We start from the raw sequence: 18,795 nt of genomic DNA, 5'->3' as shown, positions 1-18,795 counted from the left end.
GGTTCTCTTTTTCCTTTGGCAGCTTGTTTAGCATCTTCAGATACTACAGACACAACAAGGGTTAGTTCTCAGAGAGGAGGCTTTCAGGTCAACAATAATGCAATTCCTCTAGACCTAGATCTGACATGTGTGCTGTCAGCATTAGGATCTCACCTTCAAGTTCTGGGAGGCCAATGTGTGTGTGTGTGTGTGTGTGTGTGTGTGTGTGTGTGTGTGTGTGTGTGTGAGAGAGAGAGAGAGAGAGAGAGAGAGAGAGAGAGAGAGAGAGAGTGAGAGAGAACTAACTCTTGCTGTGTCTGTAGTATCTGAAGATGCTAAGCAAGCTGCCAAAGGAAAAAGAGAACCAACAGTGCTATCTAGCTGTGCAACCTATGAGTCACAACCAAGGACAATGACAATAGCTTATATTATTTTGAGGGTCTCTTGTACTTCTCTGATCAACAACTCATAGGGAAGTTTCCCATGACTGGTATTGGGAATTTTATTAGATAGTTATGGCTCTTAGGAGGAACATTATCATTCCCAAATGATATAACTCCATTTCAAAACTCTCTCTCTCTCTCTCTCTCTCTCTCTCTCTCTCTCTCTCTCTCTCTCTCTCACACACACACACACACACACATACACACACACTTACTCGCCCCAGATTTTTCAAGGTTTCTGTGAAGTTGTGGGTGAGAGAGCCCATCAGCTAGAACATTCCTTTAATTCCCCAACACGAGTCCTATCTGTATTCTCAGCTCTTATTCTACCTAAAGTCTCAGAGCAAATAATCTCAAAAAACATTGATCCACAGCTTGTTTTGTTTTATTTTGTATTTATTCTCTTGGTTCACAAGAATTTCTAGGCTGATTTGGAAAACACAGATAGTCAATATAACTTTGAGAGATTTGGATTCAATGCATTTGGCACGAGGTCTGAAACCAACACAGATAATACAAAGGCAGCTGCTCAAAGAATTTAACACTTGAGATAGTACACACTTGATGGCTGCTGCCTAATGTATTAAAGACTTTAAAGCCATATATTGGTGTAAAATCTAGGGAATACTCAATATAATCAAGGACTGTAATTGCACACCATTTGTGTATATTCACAACTAAACTGAGATTTCATTAATGCTTATCCACTTTGCAGACATTCATTAATGACGTATCATGGATAAGAGACCATGATAGCTACCACATCACAACGACGAGGAAGACAAGCTATTTGTTCTCAAGAAGGCTGCAATTTGGGAGGCTTTCCATTTGCACTATGGGTCACAGCTGCCATCCCAAGGAGGGACAGTCTGGGTGAGTGTACTATGTCCCAGTGGCTGCTGATTTTGCTTTGGTTCTTGCCTCCATCCTGCAGATACTTAATGGAATAACACCTTTGCATGAATCAGTGAGTCAACAGTGCAGAACTGCACAGGAAGATGCTGGTCTTTGCCTTTCAGGGCCCTGTGGTGTAGTCCAGCAGCTGCATTGCAAGGGATCTGAGAAAGGCCAATGGTCAAGGACTGAGGTTGCAGTACCTAAGCAAAGTAAAAGTGAGGTGAGAATGGTCATGTGATGGTGCTTTTGGCGATTGTCAGAAAAGGCTTCCTGAGTTTAGTGTGGCTGTGCTCTCTTGGAATCCCATGGCTATGGGCACTGATTTGTCTCTAATGTTTTGTCTCCTTGAAGAAGAAGTTGCAAAACCTACTCTTCCAGTTTCTTTGGACCACTCAAATTCAGTTCTTGTTGGTTGATGACAGTGTCTGTCCCTGTCTTACCTCCTGCCACTGCCTTTGCCCACATGGTGCTGATTTACACACCTAAAACCCTTAATGACACACTGACATTTAATGAGAGCTGTAAGTAGTTGTCACTATCCCTGCTGTCTGCTCCAACCACAGGCAAAGATCCGTAAGAACACAAAGGCGGATTTCTTTCCAGAGACTCCTAGAGCTGGAGTAATTTCAACTCTTGCGATTTAGTGGCATTAACTTGATATTAGAATCTTCTCTTCTAGATTCTTGACAAACGCTCAAGTAGAGACGCAATCAATCCTTCTGTTCTTCCCACCAGATACTCATCTTCTGGGCCAGCTCAGGCTACTCATAAAGGGCACAAATACAGTATCCAACTTGCTGTCCTCTCACTTGGTCTGAGCCCCAGTTTCAGTAGAATCTTCATCATGTGAAGTTGACAGTGGCCGCTACATTACACCCTATGGTGAAGTCCATTTCTTCCCTCAGCAAAATCCCTGGTCCTATAAACTTCCTCTCTTCAACAGGCATGTGGAACAGGCCTTCTGTGTGTTTCTTTAATATGTTTCTTCTACCTCAGGAAGTGAGTATTTATAGAAGCAGAGCTGGAGGTTCCCAGGCTAACTTGGCTTGGAGTTAGAGCAGCTACATGGAGTACCTCACTCCAGACTTGCTTGCCCTTAGGCTTCTTTCTGAATATACCCGAGCCTCAATTTTTTTCTGTCTGTAAAATGGGCACAGTTGTAATTATGCAGTTGCTGCATGGAATGGATCACACAGGTGGAGCACGTTAAGCTGCTGAGTACCATGATGCCTCTCTTGAGGTACTTGTGGCAATCTGCTGTGAACTAAGCCCTCCCTGGTCTTGGCTCAGATTGTAAAGAGACCAACAAGGAACACAGGCAGATATTTCAGGTGTGGGCAAGTGTTTCTTAACCTGAAATCAGCATCTGTTGTCCTACCGTCTAAACATTATCCTGTCCACGGAGGTGGGGAAAAGGGGGTGAGGGTTGTGTATGGCTGACCGGAAACAATCTCTCCTCTTCCTTGTCTCACATATAGGTACTCATCTAATGCCCACTGCATGTTACTGCCTCCATATTATCCAGCCTGGTTTTCTTTCCTGTCTTGAGTCTTAAGAGTGGGAGAATGAGAGGTTCTACAGGGTTCATGCACCATCTTCCTCTCTTTTTTTCCAGACTCCACTGTAAATACTGGGTTGCTCTTCTCAATTCTTAGCCTCCAGAGCCTGGGCTGTTTGCAACAATGTCAGACAAGGCGAGGATTGATGTGAATTTTTGCATGCCATGCTGCTAATGGCTTGCCTCTTTACCCATATGACTCCCAGCAGGGTTTCCCTTGCTCCTCTGGAAGGGAAATTCCACCTTTATACCTTCAGGGCTGCACTTATTTTGACAGAGGATCTGTGTTTTCCTATATGGGCAGTTAGACCTATTGCCACAAGAAGACAGCAGATGACAGGGTAAGACTCACTTAATATATAGGCACACTGCAGCCGGCAGGTGGGGGGAACAAAACAATTATATGGTTTAGATACATTAGGAATGATAATAGCTGGGAAGGTTTTGTGTCTAAGAGTGAGGCCTCGGGAAGTTTTGCCTTATGACAAAATCAAGAAATGAACCCTTCCATTTATCTTACAGAATGATGGGACAGAAGATGCCTGCCACAACATATAGTTTCTGTCTATACTCACACATAAAACACTTCTGTGACCAATATGTCTCTTCTGTTTTAAAGGATAAAATTACACTTACATTTAAAGATTATAATTGGTTTATTTTCGGTTCTAGGATTGAGTAACATTTTATGCCATAAAATATAAAAAGAATTGTGGCAAGACACACAGAAGAGATTGGTGGTCTACAGAGCAAGGCTAAAGAGTGTAGAGACAAAGGACACAAAGGATGTTGGTCCTTTCCACACTGGATGGGGACCAGAGATGAAACAATAGAAAAAGGAAAAGGAGCAACACCAGGCTGTCTTTTTTCTGTGAGGACCAAGGCTGAGGAACTTCATCATTGTGCTCCTGAATCTGCCATGCCTTATCTCCCTAGTCCCAGTTTCTCAGGTTAAGCAGTTTAGTTTCAGCTCATTGAAGTGGACTTTTGCAAGAGTGACTCCCATTTTGATTTGCCTGGCCTGGAAGAAATCAGTCCACATACTGACGTCATGTAATTTTGTTTATCTTCTCTCCCTTGCAGCCCTGGCTTCTTCTTTCCTTTCTTTTGTCTTCCTAAGTTATGAAGGGTATCTTCTTGTCTTAGGAAAACAAAACAAAACAAAACAAAGCAAAAACCTTCATGAAGCTATATGAAATGAAGCTGACTAGATGCTCAAGTTGTTTGTATCGGCCCCTACACACGAATTCTTTGGTGTCGAGGCCCTCAAGGGGGGCCTTTAGCAGCTTAAAGTGTTCAGATCACTCTGAAGGAGAGAGAAGTATGGGGCTACAGGAAAGATCGTTTTAATGGAGAAAGGAGGTGAGCACAGTAGCAGCAGCCTAGGCTGCCTGGACAAGACCTCTGTCAAGTGTCATGGGCATCAGGGGTTGGGTACCAGGCCAGGTGGAATGAGCAAATGAGCAAGATGAGGCAGGCAGAGAGAGAACCCGAGAGGTTCTGACATGGGTTTAACATGTGTAATGATTTCATGTATAGTCTTACATATTTTTATTTCTAGATTTATATCCCAGCTTACAAAAATATAAAGAGAGTGAAAGAGTCTTGTCAAAAACAAAACAATCCCTTATCTCCCTCAATAGTGACCTGATGGTAAATGGTCACTTAATGTGCCCTCAACAGCACTATAGTGTCCAGTTTAATTCCCAGGAGAGCTTGGCTCATTCTGACTTCAAAGTTCTGGAAACCAAGCAATAGTTTTAGCTTGTAGACAGTATGTATCTTTCTTCCCCTCGCTACCATAAATACCAGTACAGTGATTCAAGCCCAGAATCCAAGGCAATTTTATCTCATTCACGATTACTATTTACACACAGGAATACCCTTCCTGTCAAATTGTACTAAAAGAAAAAGATGACATTGCACAGCTGCATATTCAAGTATTTGTACATAATGTTGGCATAATCTAAAAACACACGGGCTGGGTTGTTAATGAAGCATGGCTGGTGTAAGAAATATTAATAGCATGCCAGACATCTTCTTGTTAATGTTTGAATGTATTTCTGTATCCCATTGTCTCTGGAAAAAAAAAGAGAGATGTCGGGTCTAATGGTCAGGTGATTCGTCTGCCACTGTCATTTCTGCTTCCTGATTATGCTGATGGGTTGTCCCCTTCTTGGCCTTCCCAGATTGCATTGTTCTTCCTTTAGCTGGTTAGTTTCTAGTTTTCACATTACCCCCGAAGGAAAACCAGTTAGCGGTGCTCACATTTCTGCAGCTAATCTCTGGCTTATTAGATCTTTTCCCATAACTGCATTTCAGGGGCTCCACTGAGCTGCCAGGATAGTTGGTTTGTGTCAGGAGTTACTGTAAGCCTTGCGGATGGCAATCCTGGGCTTTACAAGGTAAGACAAATGTGGTATTTGGAGGAAAATAGATTGTTGATGGTGAGGTTTAGTAAGAAACATTTGTTTTCCTTCCAGCTTTGGTTGTTAAATTAAATTATGACTTTGAGGAGCAGGGGTTTTAAATTCTCTCTTCCTGTCTTGAAAGAGTATTCGCTGGATTTTATGCTGGGCCTTCTCCTTCACTTTGTCAGTGGCTGGCACCCCAATGGATGCTGCTGTCAGCTTAAGATAAGTCATATTTCAAGCATATTTTTTTTTCAGATCGGGCAGCCAAAATTAGTGCAAGGAATGTCAGTCTGTTGCCAGATCTGTCAATATAAAGTTTAGATCACAGTTAACTGGTGCCAGTTTAGTTAACTACCTGACAAAAAAGGCTCATAATATGCCGGGAAGAATGATCTCACTCTTAAAGTGATAGATGCTCAAAGCCGGCAGGGATGCTGAAGTTGACGTTGGGCTTCTGCAAACGAACTTGAAAATACTATGGAAAAATGGCAGCATCTGGAAATGGATGGTGGGTGAAAAACCCCATCTTTACATCATAGAGCTTATCTGCTAAAAAGCTCAAAATGCACCCTCAGTGTGAGGCCATGCAGAAATCTGTCACGTGATAAAATAGGCTCTTGAGCTTTCTACTAAATAGATTCTAAATAGTCCAGATTCTAGCAGGAGAGGGCTCAGTTTTGATTGTTCAGGAATAAGTGTTTGAGTGGCATTTCTGGGTATATTCATTGTGTTAACAAATAGGAACAGAAAGATATAAAATCTTATATCTTAGATTAAGTTTATTTCCAAGTCTTTCATGGATCGAAGGCAGATGTTTCTGATCAACAGCTGGCCCTCATACATCTGAGAATTCAGGGATTCATGCTCTTTTTATCTACCAGTTTGAGCATGGTAGTACCAGTGTAGACCAGAGCCTTTCCCATTTTAGTGCGCATCTGAATCAGTGAGTGAGCTTACTAAAATGCATATTATGTTTCCAGCAGTCTAAACAGAACCTCAGCCATGCACTATTAACGAGCTCCAGGTGATGTCTGTACTGTTGGTTTAAGATGGTGCCTGTCTACAGTGGCTTCAATATCATCCAGGTAGTACAGGTGGAAGAGGCAAAAGGATTAAAGCAGCTGGGGGTTCCTGTGGGGTAGACTTTGAAGTGATAGTGCATATACCCACATTTTAATTACAAGAGTTCAGAAGATACTGTGCTCAATTTCTGGGGGTGGGTGTCTTAGTCAGGGTTTCTATTCCTGCACAAACATCATGACCAAGAAGCAAGTTGGGGAGGAAAGGGTTTATTCGGCTTACACTTCCATACTGCTGTTCATCTCCAAGGAAGTCAGGACTGGAACTCAAGCAGGTCAGGAAGCAGGAGCTGATGCAGAGGCCATGGAGGGATGTTCCTTACTGGCTTGCTTCCCCTGGCTTGCTCAGCCTGCTCTCTTATAGAACCAAGACTACCAGCCCAGAGATGGTCCCACCCACAAGGGGCCTTTCCCCCTTGATCACTAATTGAGAAAATGCCTAGCAGTTGGATCTCATGGAGGCATTTCCTCAACTGAAGCTCCTTTCTCTGTGATAACTCCAGCTGTGTCAAGTTGACACAAAACCAGACAGTACAGTGGGGGAGAGGAAATGAGGGCCAGAAGTACATCCGTGAAGATGGGGGAATATATGTTAGAAAGCTGCTAAGACCCTTGCTTCATTACAAGACCTTGGTGCTAAGCACATTATCATTGCTAGGGTGTCATGATACTGTTGTAAGCATTCCTCCTCTGTTTTCAATGCTTAAACACACACACACACACACACACACACACACACACACACACACACACACACACACACCAAAGAGGTCTGTAGAGCTGAGATCAGATGGATGGACTCAGGATTCTACTCCATGAGGTTAGCATTGTCAACACATCAATCTATATGACACCCAGAGGTACACCCTTCATCCCTGAGTGTTCTAAATGGTTTTGAACATAGGCATTTCACTATCTTCTCTGGAAATGGGCACTCCTAGCAACTATAATTCTTCTATTGGGGTGTCTAAAGCTACTTAGCATGGTTTAACTAGTCCTGTGGGTTAAAAATCAGGATCGTAGTGGAGCATGTGTCCTTCTTACCAGTTGGGGCATCTTCTGGATATATGCCCAGGAGAGGTATTGCTGGATCCTCCGGTAGTACTATATCCAGTTTTCTGAGGAACCACCAGACTGATCTCCAGAGTGGTTGTACAAGCCTGCAATCCCACCAACAATGGAGGAGTGTTCCTCTTTCTCCACATCCACGCCAGCATCTGCTGTCACCTGAATTTTTGATCTTAGCCATTCTGACTGGTGTGAGGTGGAATCTCAGGGTTGTTTTGATTTGCATTTCCCTGATGATTAAGGATGTTGAGCATTTTTTCAGGTGCTTCTCTGCCATTCGGTATTCCTCAGGTGAGAATTCTTTGTTCAGTTCTGAGCCCCATTTTTTAATGGGGTTATTTGATTTTCTGAAGTCCACCTTCTTGAGTTCTTTATATATGTTGGATATTAGTCCCCTATCTGATTTAGGATAGGTAAAGATCCTTTCCCAATCTGTTGGTGGTCTTTTTGTCCTATTGACGGTGTCTTTTGCCTTGCCATAATCAGCTTCCAAATGCTGACACCATTGCATACACTAGCAAGATTATGCTGAAAGGACCCTGATATAGCTGTCTCTTGTCAGAGTATGCCTGGGCCTAGCAAACATAGAAGTGGATGCTCACAGTCGGCTATTGGATGGATCACATGGCCCCCAATGAAGGAGCTAGAGAAAGTACCAAAGAAGCTAAAGGGATCTGCAACCCTATAGGTGGAACAACATTATGAACTAACCAGTACCCCGGAGCTCTTGACTCTAGCTGCATATGCATCAAAAGATGGCCTAGTCGGCCATCACTGGAAAGAGAGGCCCATTGGACACGCAAACTTTATATGCCCCAGTACAGGGGAACGCCAGGGCCATAAAAGGGGAGTGGGTGGGTAGGGGAGAGGGGGTGGGTGGCTATGGGGGACTTTTGGTATAGCATTGCAAATGTAAATGAGCGAAATACCTAATAAAAAATGGGAAAAAAAAAAATCAGGATCGGTCACCATTTACAAGTCTTTAGAATATTTCGATATGTAGAGCTCTGGCTGTCACATAGATCCTGACACAGTGCCATGTTGTTACCTCCTGGAGTCTCGACTCCAGCCTTCTAATGTCAAATCGATACCTCTCTTTGTTATTTGTTTTTCTCTTCCTTTCATCCGTCTGTTTTTTCCCTCTAGGGTCTCACTCTGTAGCCCAAGTTAGTGTGGAACCCATTGTGTAGCCCAGGCCTGCTTTGAACTCATAGCAATCCTTCTGCTTCAACTTCCTGAGTGTGTGTGTATGTGTGTGTGTGTGTGTGTGTGTATGAAAGCCATCATGCCCGACTCTTCTTTACCCCACTGCTTGTGGGATTCACTTTATCCTGTAGTGGGCCAGTTTTCTCACAGCTCTTTATTACACTGATATTCACATGGTGCACTTATTCTCAGAGAGCCCAGGATCCCCATCAGCCACAATTCACTTAGAACAGCTTAGTGAAAAGGTGGCTGGCCATGAGCTGTGAAGACAGTTTCACTTGTTGGAACACAAATGCTTTTAGAGTTGGCCCTTTTGACAGCAAGTTTGGGGTCAGTTGTGAGATATTTGTTTGACTGCATGTTGCCTGTGGTCATCACAGTGATACTCATAATTACCTTATGATGTGTAAATCTGTAGATGGGGAATATGGAGTTATATTAGCTATACGATTTTATGCTAGACTGCAGCAGAGGAAAGCCCTAAAGGTTTGATTGCGCTTTTATAGGTTTTTGCAATCACATCTTTGTAAGTTAGATGTGGTTTGCTGCCTCAGTGAGGTTATAGCCTCTGGCAAGTTTTTAACCCTAATACATGTGTTTCGCTTACAAAGCCTGCCTAGTTATATGTGTGTGTGTGTGTGTGTGTGTGTGTGTGTGTTGTGTGTGTGTGTGTGAGAGAGAGAGAGAGAGAGAGAGAGAGAGAGAGAGAGAGAGAGAAGTTTTTTTTCATGTTTTCCCACTTATACACCTGCATGAAATCATTCAGTGAGCCCCCAGGAAATCCACAATAAAGAGAGTTTAATGTTTCATTAGAAAATGGGAAACTCCTTCTCCTTGTTCCCCAAAGACTTCCTCAATTTTTGACACTTCCATACAAATACAGTCTTAGGATGTGTACCACAAAGCTGGCATAGGAGTTTCATTTGATAGCTCAGATGCAAGACCTTCTCCTTCAACCTCTCTAGTCTAATTCTGCCCAATGAGACCTAAAGGTCCAGCAAATACACAGCCATCCCTTCCTGAAGGCTAGTCCCATCTAGCTAGCCAGAGTTCTCTGTAACTCTGCTTACATTGCCTCTAGTTCCTGCTTTGGTCAATCAAAGGATCTCCTCCCCCATCTCCACCAGCAGAAAGGTGACAGACCCAGAAAACCTGTTCATTATTTTTTCTTCTTACATTTTTTTTACCCTACCATGTATATCTTTATTTCCTGTGCCAGTTTCTATCATTCAGTAGAAATCACTTTGAGAATAAGGTCTCAATCAAAAACCTCGGTTCATCGTCTTGATTCTTGGGTTTGTAACGGTCACTGTAAAGACAACCACCTCCTTACCTAAATTCTACAGATTGGCTTCACTTCTAGTGAGGCTCCTTGTTGCCCAAAGGTTATTTTCTTTTCTTCACCTGGTAAATAGGAGTTGGCAGTTTCCAGTAATCTATTCTTTGTGTTTGCTACTTCAAGTCTTCAAATTGGGTGTTTCTCCAGTGGCAGTGACAGTGACAGTGACAGTGACGACAGTGTAGGTTTGTGATCCTTAACAAAGTCAGTAGGCAGGAAGAATCCAGGGTAGGTGTAGAAACCCTTAGTGTATCTTGCTTGGTGTGTCATTGCCACTCAGAAAAAGGAAATGAAGAATTCTGTTTGGTCATCTAGTTGGTGACTATTGGATAGAATATAGCACGTTGCCACAAAATTCACCCATTTCCAAAGCAAATATTACCTCTGGGAAACAGTTTCTAGATCCATAATAATCAGTAATATTTTCCATTAAATGAAACCAAGCCACACAGCTCCATAGATTATATGTGGTCGACAGATGCCTGGTTTGTCTCTGTTTAGCCTTTTATTTTCTAGGTCAATTTAATACCCTGCTTAAGAAAGCTCAGAGAAGTTTAGTCTATTTCACTGAAGACTGTACAAGTACCCAGGAAATTGTTGGAAACTCCTTTCTTTTCAATGTTAGGAAAGATTATATTTCTAATTGGAACAACTTAAGTCCCCACTCTTAAAGGGGAGTGTCTTCAGGTTGAGGAATTAAAGGGCAGGATGCCCTCTTCCAACTGCTGTTTTTATTCTACTCTATTTAGGGAAACATTGTTTGCTTATGTAATTATTGTCCTCCTCATTCCCTCAGGGCAGACAATTTAAAATTAATATACTTCTTATTTCTGGACTTTTCAATTATGGCTAGAATGCATTAGTACCATGGAAGTGCCTAATATGACATAATGTTATGTATATATATACACACAAATATAACTATGGTGAGGGCATTCAACTTGCTTAACAGCAACAAATTAGAAGAGCTTTCAGTTTTTGGACCCCAAATCAATTTTGTTATTATTTTAACATTATATTTTTTTGATGTTAGAAATGAGAAGAGAAACTTGAGGTCCAAGAATGTGCCAATAAAGATTCTGAGTAACCCAGATCTCCAAAGACACATATGGCATAATTTCTCTTATATGCAGTTAGATGATAGTTTTTAGACCTTTGATATGTGTGTTTTAATGTGAATAACCACAATGTTGAGGTAGCTAGTAAGGGACGAGGAGCAGGGAGGTGACAACTGTCCAAAGAAGGAGAAGTAGAACACAGTGTTATAGAGGTAAAAGTGGGGTCTATACAGAAGGATTAGATGGCAGAGGAGAAAACTAATACTAAGGATCTGCTGAAAAGCCAGACGGAAACAGACTGTAGATTCTCTGTAAAATCTATACATACTTAAAAGGAATTTATATAGAACCATTATATAATGGGGGAGGCACTGTCTTCAAACTGATATATAATGCCACCAAGAGAAAACTTCTAATGTCAGGAATGGGCTTTATCTTGTTGTGTCATTGGCCAAGATGGGTCCCATGGACCCTACAATTATAACAGTACATTGCCAAGGCTATTGCTTACTCTCTACTACATGATGGTAAGGTTCCATTGTTGAAGACAGCACTTATTTTTGTTATTGATTATGAGGAAATTTAGTTTGTATCCAACTGGAAGTGTTACCTCTACAGACCAATATTCATGATGATGGGAGGTGCTTTGCATGCTACCAGAGGGAAAAAAGTAACCATCAATATCACCCATCTGCAGATCTAGTGAACTACAACTGTGACTTGCTATCAATATATACTTGTATAATAGACACATAAATGTTATAGGAATAGCCAATCACTTAAAAAAAAAACTGTATATAAGGCCCGTTCTATGAGATGGAACCCATACCTGACACTGCTAAGTGGCTAAGAACCTAAAACTAAATAGGTCATTGGCCCTAGGAGAAAACCTCCTGCTACTTACTTTTCTGCTAAGGAAACATAACGATAGGGGCTGGAGAGATGGCTCAGTGATTAAGAGCACAGATTGCTCTTCCATAAGTCCTGAGTTCAATTCCTAACAACCACATGGTGGCTCACAACCATCTGTAATGGAATCTGATGCTCTCTTCTGGTGTGTCTGAAGACAGAAACAGTGTACTTCATAAAACAAAGAAATAAATCTTAAAAAATTTTTTGTGTGTGACTATGTAATGGAACATGTAAAGATAGATATAAAGTAAACACAGCAATAAAATGATTCTTACTGACATTGCTGTACCAATAAGTCAGTGTCTCACTCAATATTGATTAGAGAAGCTTCGCTTAATAGATGGGAATTAGCATGGATCCACAACTGGACAATGTGCAAAAAGTGAGAGACTTTGGAGAACTCACTCCTAAGTGGAATGCCTTTATAAAAGTCTCAGGGGTCTATGCAGAAGAGAAGGCAGAAAGATTAGAAGAGCCGGAGGGGACAGATGACTCCCAAGGAATAGCATCATTCGGGCATCATAGGATGAACATATGAACTTAGAGACTGGGATGGCACTCGCAAGGCTTTTATAAGACCAAGCGAGACAAAAATCTTAGCACAAAAGGAGGGAAATGGGAAAAATCCCACCCTTAACCAAGAAACTATTTGCAACTGATACTTGCTGGCAAATGGAAAATCAGTTTTCTTCACTGGAGTTTCCACCTAGGTATTAATCATACTTCAGGGCAGGCACCACACTCAGGAGTAATTTTTCAACACAAAATGACTCTAGGTTTCCTTTTATGTGTTTTTTTTTGATATCACTCTTTTCCCCTTGTTTTGACATTTATTTCTTGTTTTCCTTTTTCTGTTTTTGAGAGACAGAGAAAGCATAAAATTGAGTAGGCAGGGAGGTGAAGACACTCTGGAGGAGTAGTTGTGGGAGGGAAATGAAATAAATCAAAATTAATATATTGTATATACTCTTAAAAATTCTGAGGTTTAGATATCTATTTTGAAATTATCTCAAAATGGCAATCAGATTATGGCAAGGAAACCTTAATTAAATGGCTTTAGTACACGTCATTCAAAATGCTTAGTGCATAACAAGAACAGCTTTGTGCCTTGCCCAGTCTGAAGTAATTGGTTGAGGAGAGATGGAGGTGAGTTGATACCACAGGAAATGTGCCCTGACTAGGCTGTACGCAAATGCGAATGAGAGTGAACATTGGTGATATGCCAGGACCACCAGGTCACAGACTGTTGGAGCTGGGTGAGTTAGCTGTGTCACCTGGTTCCTGTCTGTACACCATAGTCTCAGGGCAGCTGTTTGACCTGTCTAGTGTCAAGCTGTTTCCTTTTGGCAGATGTCAGACAGGAATTCCAGGTTTCAGAATCTTCACACAGTGTTCTTCAAATCACTGATATCTAGACATTTATGGAGTTAGTTTCATTAACTTACATAGCTGTGTGCTTTAAATTGTTGATGTTCTAAGATTTTCCTTAAACAAATAAGCTCTTACTGTATTTGGAAAAACAACTGGACCCTTCTTTACAATAGTATCTATAGGCAGGGTTTTCCAGAGGGATAAAATCAGCAGAATATGTATGTGTGCGTGTGTGCGCGTGCGTGTGTGTTTGTGTGTGTGCGTGCGTGCACGCGTGTGTATGTATATACCTATCTACAAGTTGGAATGATTTAGATTGGTTTATAGGATAACAGCATGAAGTCTGCAGGCTAGAGAGTCAAGGAAACTGGTAGACAGTTCAAAAGGCTCATAGACTCAAAACCAAAGAATTAAAACTTCCAACAATGCAGCTGTTGCTCATTGTAGTTGTTTTTCTTCTTTGTTTTTATTTTTATTTTTCTAGGAAGCAGAGCAAAAAGATAAGAAAAGACCAAGACCAAGATGCCCTCACAGGCATGTCCTCAAGTAAGGCCCAAGTCCTAGCATTCTCAAGATCTCTCAAAATAATGGCATCGACTGCTGACCAAACCTTCAACACATGAATCTCTGGAGGACATTTCATATTGAAACCATTAACATTCTGTCCCTGACCCCCAAAGGCTCATGGCCATCTCATAAAACAAAATACATTTGGTTCATTGCCAGAAATCCCTAAGGTCTTATAAGATGTTGCTAAAAAGTCTAAGTGGGGGCTGGGAAGATGGCTCAGTGGGTTAGAATATTTGCTGCCCAAGCGTGAGGACTTGAATTCAAATCTCCAGAAAGAGTGTAAGACAAAACAAAACAAAACAAAACAAAACAAAACAAAACAAAACAAAACAAAACAACAAATGTAGTTGCTTGAGCTTGTAACTTCAGCACTGTAGGGCACAGGCAGAGACAGGAGGATCTCTAATATTTGATAGTTGCCTAGCTTCCTGTTTCAAGGAAATAAGACAGTGAAAAGACAGTGACAGAGGAAGACACCAGATAGCCTCCTCTGGCATCCATGTGCTTTCAGGAGAATGCAGAGCTCCATGCATGTTTGTCAGCATCCCCTAGGCAATAACATGCCTCTGTGGATATGTGGACATGGTGTTAATTTCATAGCCATCTTGCTGTGGTTCAGACACTGCAAGTGGTTTTTCTGTCATCATCTGCAGAAGATAGAGCCCTTTAAGTGGACTGCAAAGCAGAGTTGATAGAAAATAGCATAGAGAATGTGTGAGAGTTCCTTTTTTGGCAAAGCTGTTTAGTATATTTCTTTGAACTTGGGCTCTCATGGTGATACTTCTGGAAGAAGGTACAAGAAAGTAGGAGAGGCAAGCTCACCCAAGTGCTGTTTGCCCTGTGTATATGAAGACAGAACATAAGCATTGTTTATTCTTTATTAGCGAATCTTTTATCCATGAAAGACAAGCCTATATGCTTCTAAATGTCATGAGATCAGAAATTATTAGCTTTTAGTGAAGGGTTATTGTGTTTTTAGCTTCAAGAGGAAACAGAAAATGCATTTATCTAATTCCCCAATGTTTAATCAAGATGTGTATTCATTCCTAAGGACATTTGCATAGCCTACTAACAAATGCATTTTCTCTAAGTGCCAACAGTGGAGCTGGAGAGGGGAAATCTTGACAACTGACAAAACTTAGGCACTAGACTGATGAGATGTTGATAAAGCGTTGATAAAAATGTTATCTTATTAATCTTACTACTTTTGGAGTCAACCCTTAGCACCACCAATGTCAGTACTTGTAAAATTACTCATGGAAACACTTACGGGCTTAGATTTAGAGTTTACATCAATTTAACTTAAGAAACGATTTTGCAACTTCCCTGGTCCATATTCAGGAGGCATATGATCATTTTGAAAATGCTTCAACTTGTTCTCATTTTTAAAGGCAACTTTTTATTTGAGAAGGGAGAGGGTCAGGAGGTTTCCTAATGCAAAATTTAACGTTGAACTCTTGAGGGACCTTACATGATTGAAGACAGGATTTTCACTTTGACAGTTTAATGCATTTTGCATTGTGATGGCATCGCCTGCTTTACAGTTTCTGAGAAAGAACTTGCATTAGGGCTCAAAGTGGCCGTTTCCCTGTAGCTCCTTGCTGTCTCTCTCGCTCATGTCAAGTCCCCAGAGGGACCCATTTGTGCAGGAGAGATAATTTTGCCACTTGGGAAGGAGCCACATGCTTCTTTGCCTTGGATAAGATCAGTTACACAAAGTGTCCTGTACTGAGAGTGTTCTGTCCAGCCACAGAATGACACACATGATTACTCAGTCCCCGAGTGCATTCTGCTCCATTGTTCCTTGTAAAAATTCTATGTGTAGATAATTCTCACCATTCCTAATGCTGGTAGTAAGTAAATAGACAGTAAGACCAGAGTTCAATTCCCTTGTATGCAAAAGGACACAAAGACAGGATCGTAACTCACAGTACAAGGGCATAGAAAATTAGTTTAAATTGTATTTGTAATTTTACACTGGTTTACTTTAGGCTTTGGGATAGATAATCCAACACCCGAGTTACAAGTTTCCTCTGAGCAAGCAATCATAGTACTTTAAAACATTTGTTGTATATATCATATTTTTTCTCTTTAGTTCTTGAGCTTAGTAATATATTTATCTAAGAAATGAATGTCACTGCTACATTGGTGGCAAGACACTAAGGCCTACGAACTTAGTTGAATGGCCCAGGCTTATAGCTATAGCTATAAGCTATAATGGCTTATAGCTAGTGGAGGTCTCAGTTTATTTGTGTATGGTTAGTAGTTGACTTCAACCAATGCTTTTTTACATAGTAGTTTAAAAAGTGACTTCCATGCCTCATGTTATATGGAAGCACTGTTGGGGTAGAACACAATAACGTTAAAACATTTTTAATACTTAATTACTTTTTTTTGTTGTTTTGTTTTTGGTTTTTCAAGACAGGGTCTCTCTGTTTATCCCTGGATGTCCTGGAACTCACTTTGTAGACCAGGCTGGCCTCAAACTCAGAAATCTGCCTGCCTCTGCCTTCCAAGTGCTGGGATTAAAGGCATGTTCCACCATGCCTGGCCAATACTTAATTACTTCTATAATTTTATTATTGGTGATAACACTCTGTCTAATACATCTTTGTACCTGTTTCTAGCATGTTGACTGGCCTTTTAGATAGCTTGAACTCTCAGCTTGGTGCAGCCTAGAGTCTTTTGAGAATGCAGTCTCAATAGAATGGTAGCCCAGATAAGACTGGTCTGTGAGCATGTCTGTGGGGAATTGCCCTGAGTGTTGTTTAATGGAGAAAGGCTCAGCCCACTCCAGGTAGCCCCATCCCCCAATTCATGTAGATACGGAATCTACATGAACATGCGCTGAGTAGGCCAGCAGGCCGAGATCCTCCATGCTTTTTGTTAAGCTCCTACTTGAGTTCCTGCCCTGACTTTCCTGGATTATGGAGTATATATAACTTAGAAGATGGAATAAGGCCATTTCCTGATGTGACTCTGGTCTGAATGTTTTACTGCAGCAACTGAATACAAAAGAGTAATTGGTGACATGGTGGCTGAGAAGTAGTCTACACAATGTCACTAAAAATACAATTTTGGCAAATATAATAGGATGGAGAATAGCAGGCCCCTGTTTGTTTGTTTGTTTGTTTGTTTGTTTGTTTGCTTTTTAGCTTTGCCTGATAACCTCTCCTAGGATGGATCATGATAAATGGTGTCTCTTGTTCCAAGCTAGAGTTTCTGGTAAGTGGTGAAGAAGGATGGACATTGACCACGGCAGCCTTTCTATGCTCTGAAGGAATTATTTAAAACAGCTAGATGAGTATTTCCAGGAAGCTGGGGAGCACTAGTTATGATGTGAAAAGAAAAAGAAAGAGCGTGGCCCCAAGTCCCCAGGTGGTCACGTTAGAGGAACAGAGGTGAAAATGATATTTAAAGAGTTATACAAAAGTAGGATCAAATTTGAATACTGGGATGTTGACAATTCCAACTCTTCCAAACCCTGCATATTTGATATTTTAACTCTGAGTTCTAAATAGCACCTAGAGGAGGAATCAGATTTCTTGTAGTAACTTCTGATGTTTTGATTTGAGACAGCCAAGCCCACTGTAATGGATTGCCTCTGCAGCCAGCCATGCCAGAGAGCTGCAGAATTTGTATTTATGTGCAAAGCTCAGATTATAGTGACACAGCAACTACTCTATCTCTTAGAGTTTCAGATGCCAGGTTCAAGCTAGACTTTCTGCTTGGAAAGAAGGCGACAGGCAACATTCAAAAGGAAGAACATCTTCACCAAGTTCAAATTCCCTCTCCTGGGGGAAGTACTCCCCCATGCTTTTGGACATGGCAATCCCTTTTCTGAACTACAAAGTATGATTGTATACTACACAACCTGTTGTTACTGAGTTTCCTGTCTTGGCCTTCTCAGTGAGATTCTAAGCAACACGGGAGACATTTCCCTCTGTGTTACTCATAATGTCCAGTGATAGCCATCTGTGATTCATGCTTTTACATCTGTTGTTTTGTTATTTAACTCCTTTATATTTTTGTCATAAATCATATATGATCAAATTTGGAAATATATCTTTGATTCTGTAAGCAACACTAGAAACATACATCGTTGGGAAAAGAAATTTTAAAGTAAAATTTTTTGTATATTATTTGTAAAATGTCAGTGACATCTTTTTTGAATTAAATTTATTTGTTTATTTACTTTACAACCCAATATCAGCCCTTCCTCTCCTCCCAGTACCTCCTCACATAAGTCTTTACCCCATTCTCCTTAGAAGGGGAAGCCTTCCTCTGGGTGTCATTACTCTCCTACCAGCCCCATCTTCCCAATTCCTACCCCTACCCCCAACCCATCCCTGCATATCAAGTTGGTGTGGGACTAGGCACATCCTTTCCCACTGAAGCTAGAAAAGGCTGCCCATTTAGGGCTGCAGAATCCACAGGCAGGCAGAAAGGCAACAGGCTCAGGGACAGTTCCTACTCCAGTTTTATGGGGAATCTTCATGAAGACCAAGATGTTCATCTACTACATATGTACAAGGGGCCTAATTCCAGCCCATGCCTACTCGTTGGTTGGTGATTCAGTGTCTGGGAGCCCCAAGGGTCCAGGTCGACTCTGTTGGTCTTCCCGTGGAGGCCATTTTCTCCTCAGTTCTCTCAATCTTTCTCCCAATTCTTCCGTGAGACTCCCTGAGCTCCATCACTTTGGGTGTGACTCTCTGAATCTCTTTCCATTGGCTGTTGGTGGAGCCTCTCAGAAGATAGTTATGCTAGGTTCTTGTCTGTAAGCACAACAGACTATCATTAGTAGTGTAGGGGACTGGTTCTCACTCATAGGATGGCTTAGTGGAGATCTTATAGTAGGCAGAACAAGGATGGTTGCTGGATATGGTGGTAACCTATAAGTT

General features: G+C 41.4%; 1 long non-coding RNA gene across 1 annotated transcript in view; it reads left to right on the top strand.

Moving 5' to 3' along the window:
* Gm13490 (predicted gene 13490) overlaps positions 1–18,795 on the top strand; it is a 75,044-nt gene that overhangs the window by 29,063 nt on the left and 27,186 nt on the right. Inside the window, exon 2 of the long non-coding RNA NR_040639.1 lies at positions 1,138–1,295. This is a non-coding gene — a long non-coding RNA (predicted gene 13490). The remainder of the gene's footprint in view (positions 1–1,137; positions 1,296–18,795) is intronic.

Source organism: Mus musculus, chromosome 2 (genome assembly GCF_000001635.26).
Source record: "Mus musculus strain C57BL/6J chromosome 2, GRCm38.p6 C57BL/6J".
Lineage (NCBI taxonomy): Eukaryota > Metazoa > Chordata > Mammalia > Rodentia > Muridae > Mus > Mus musculus.
This window is presented reverse-complemented; position numbering and strand designations above follow the sequence as displayed.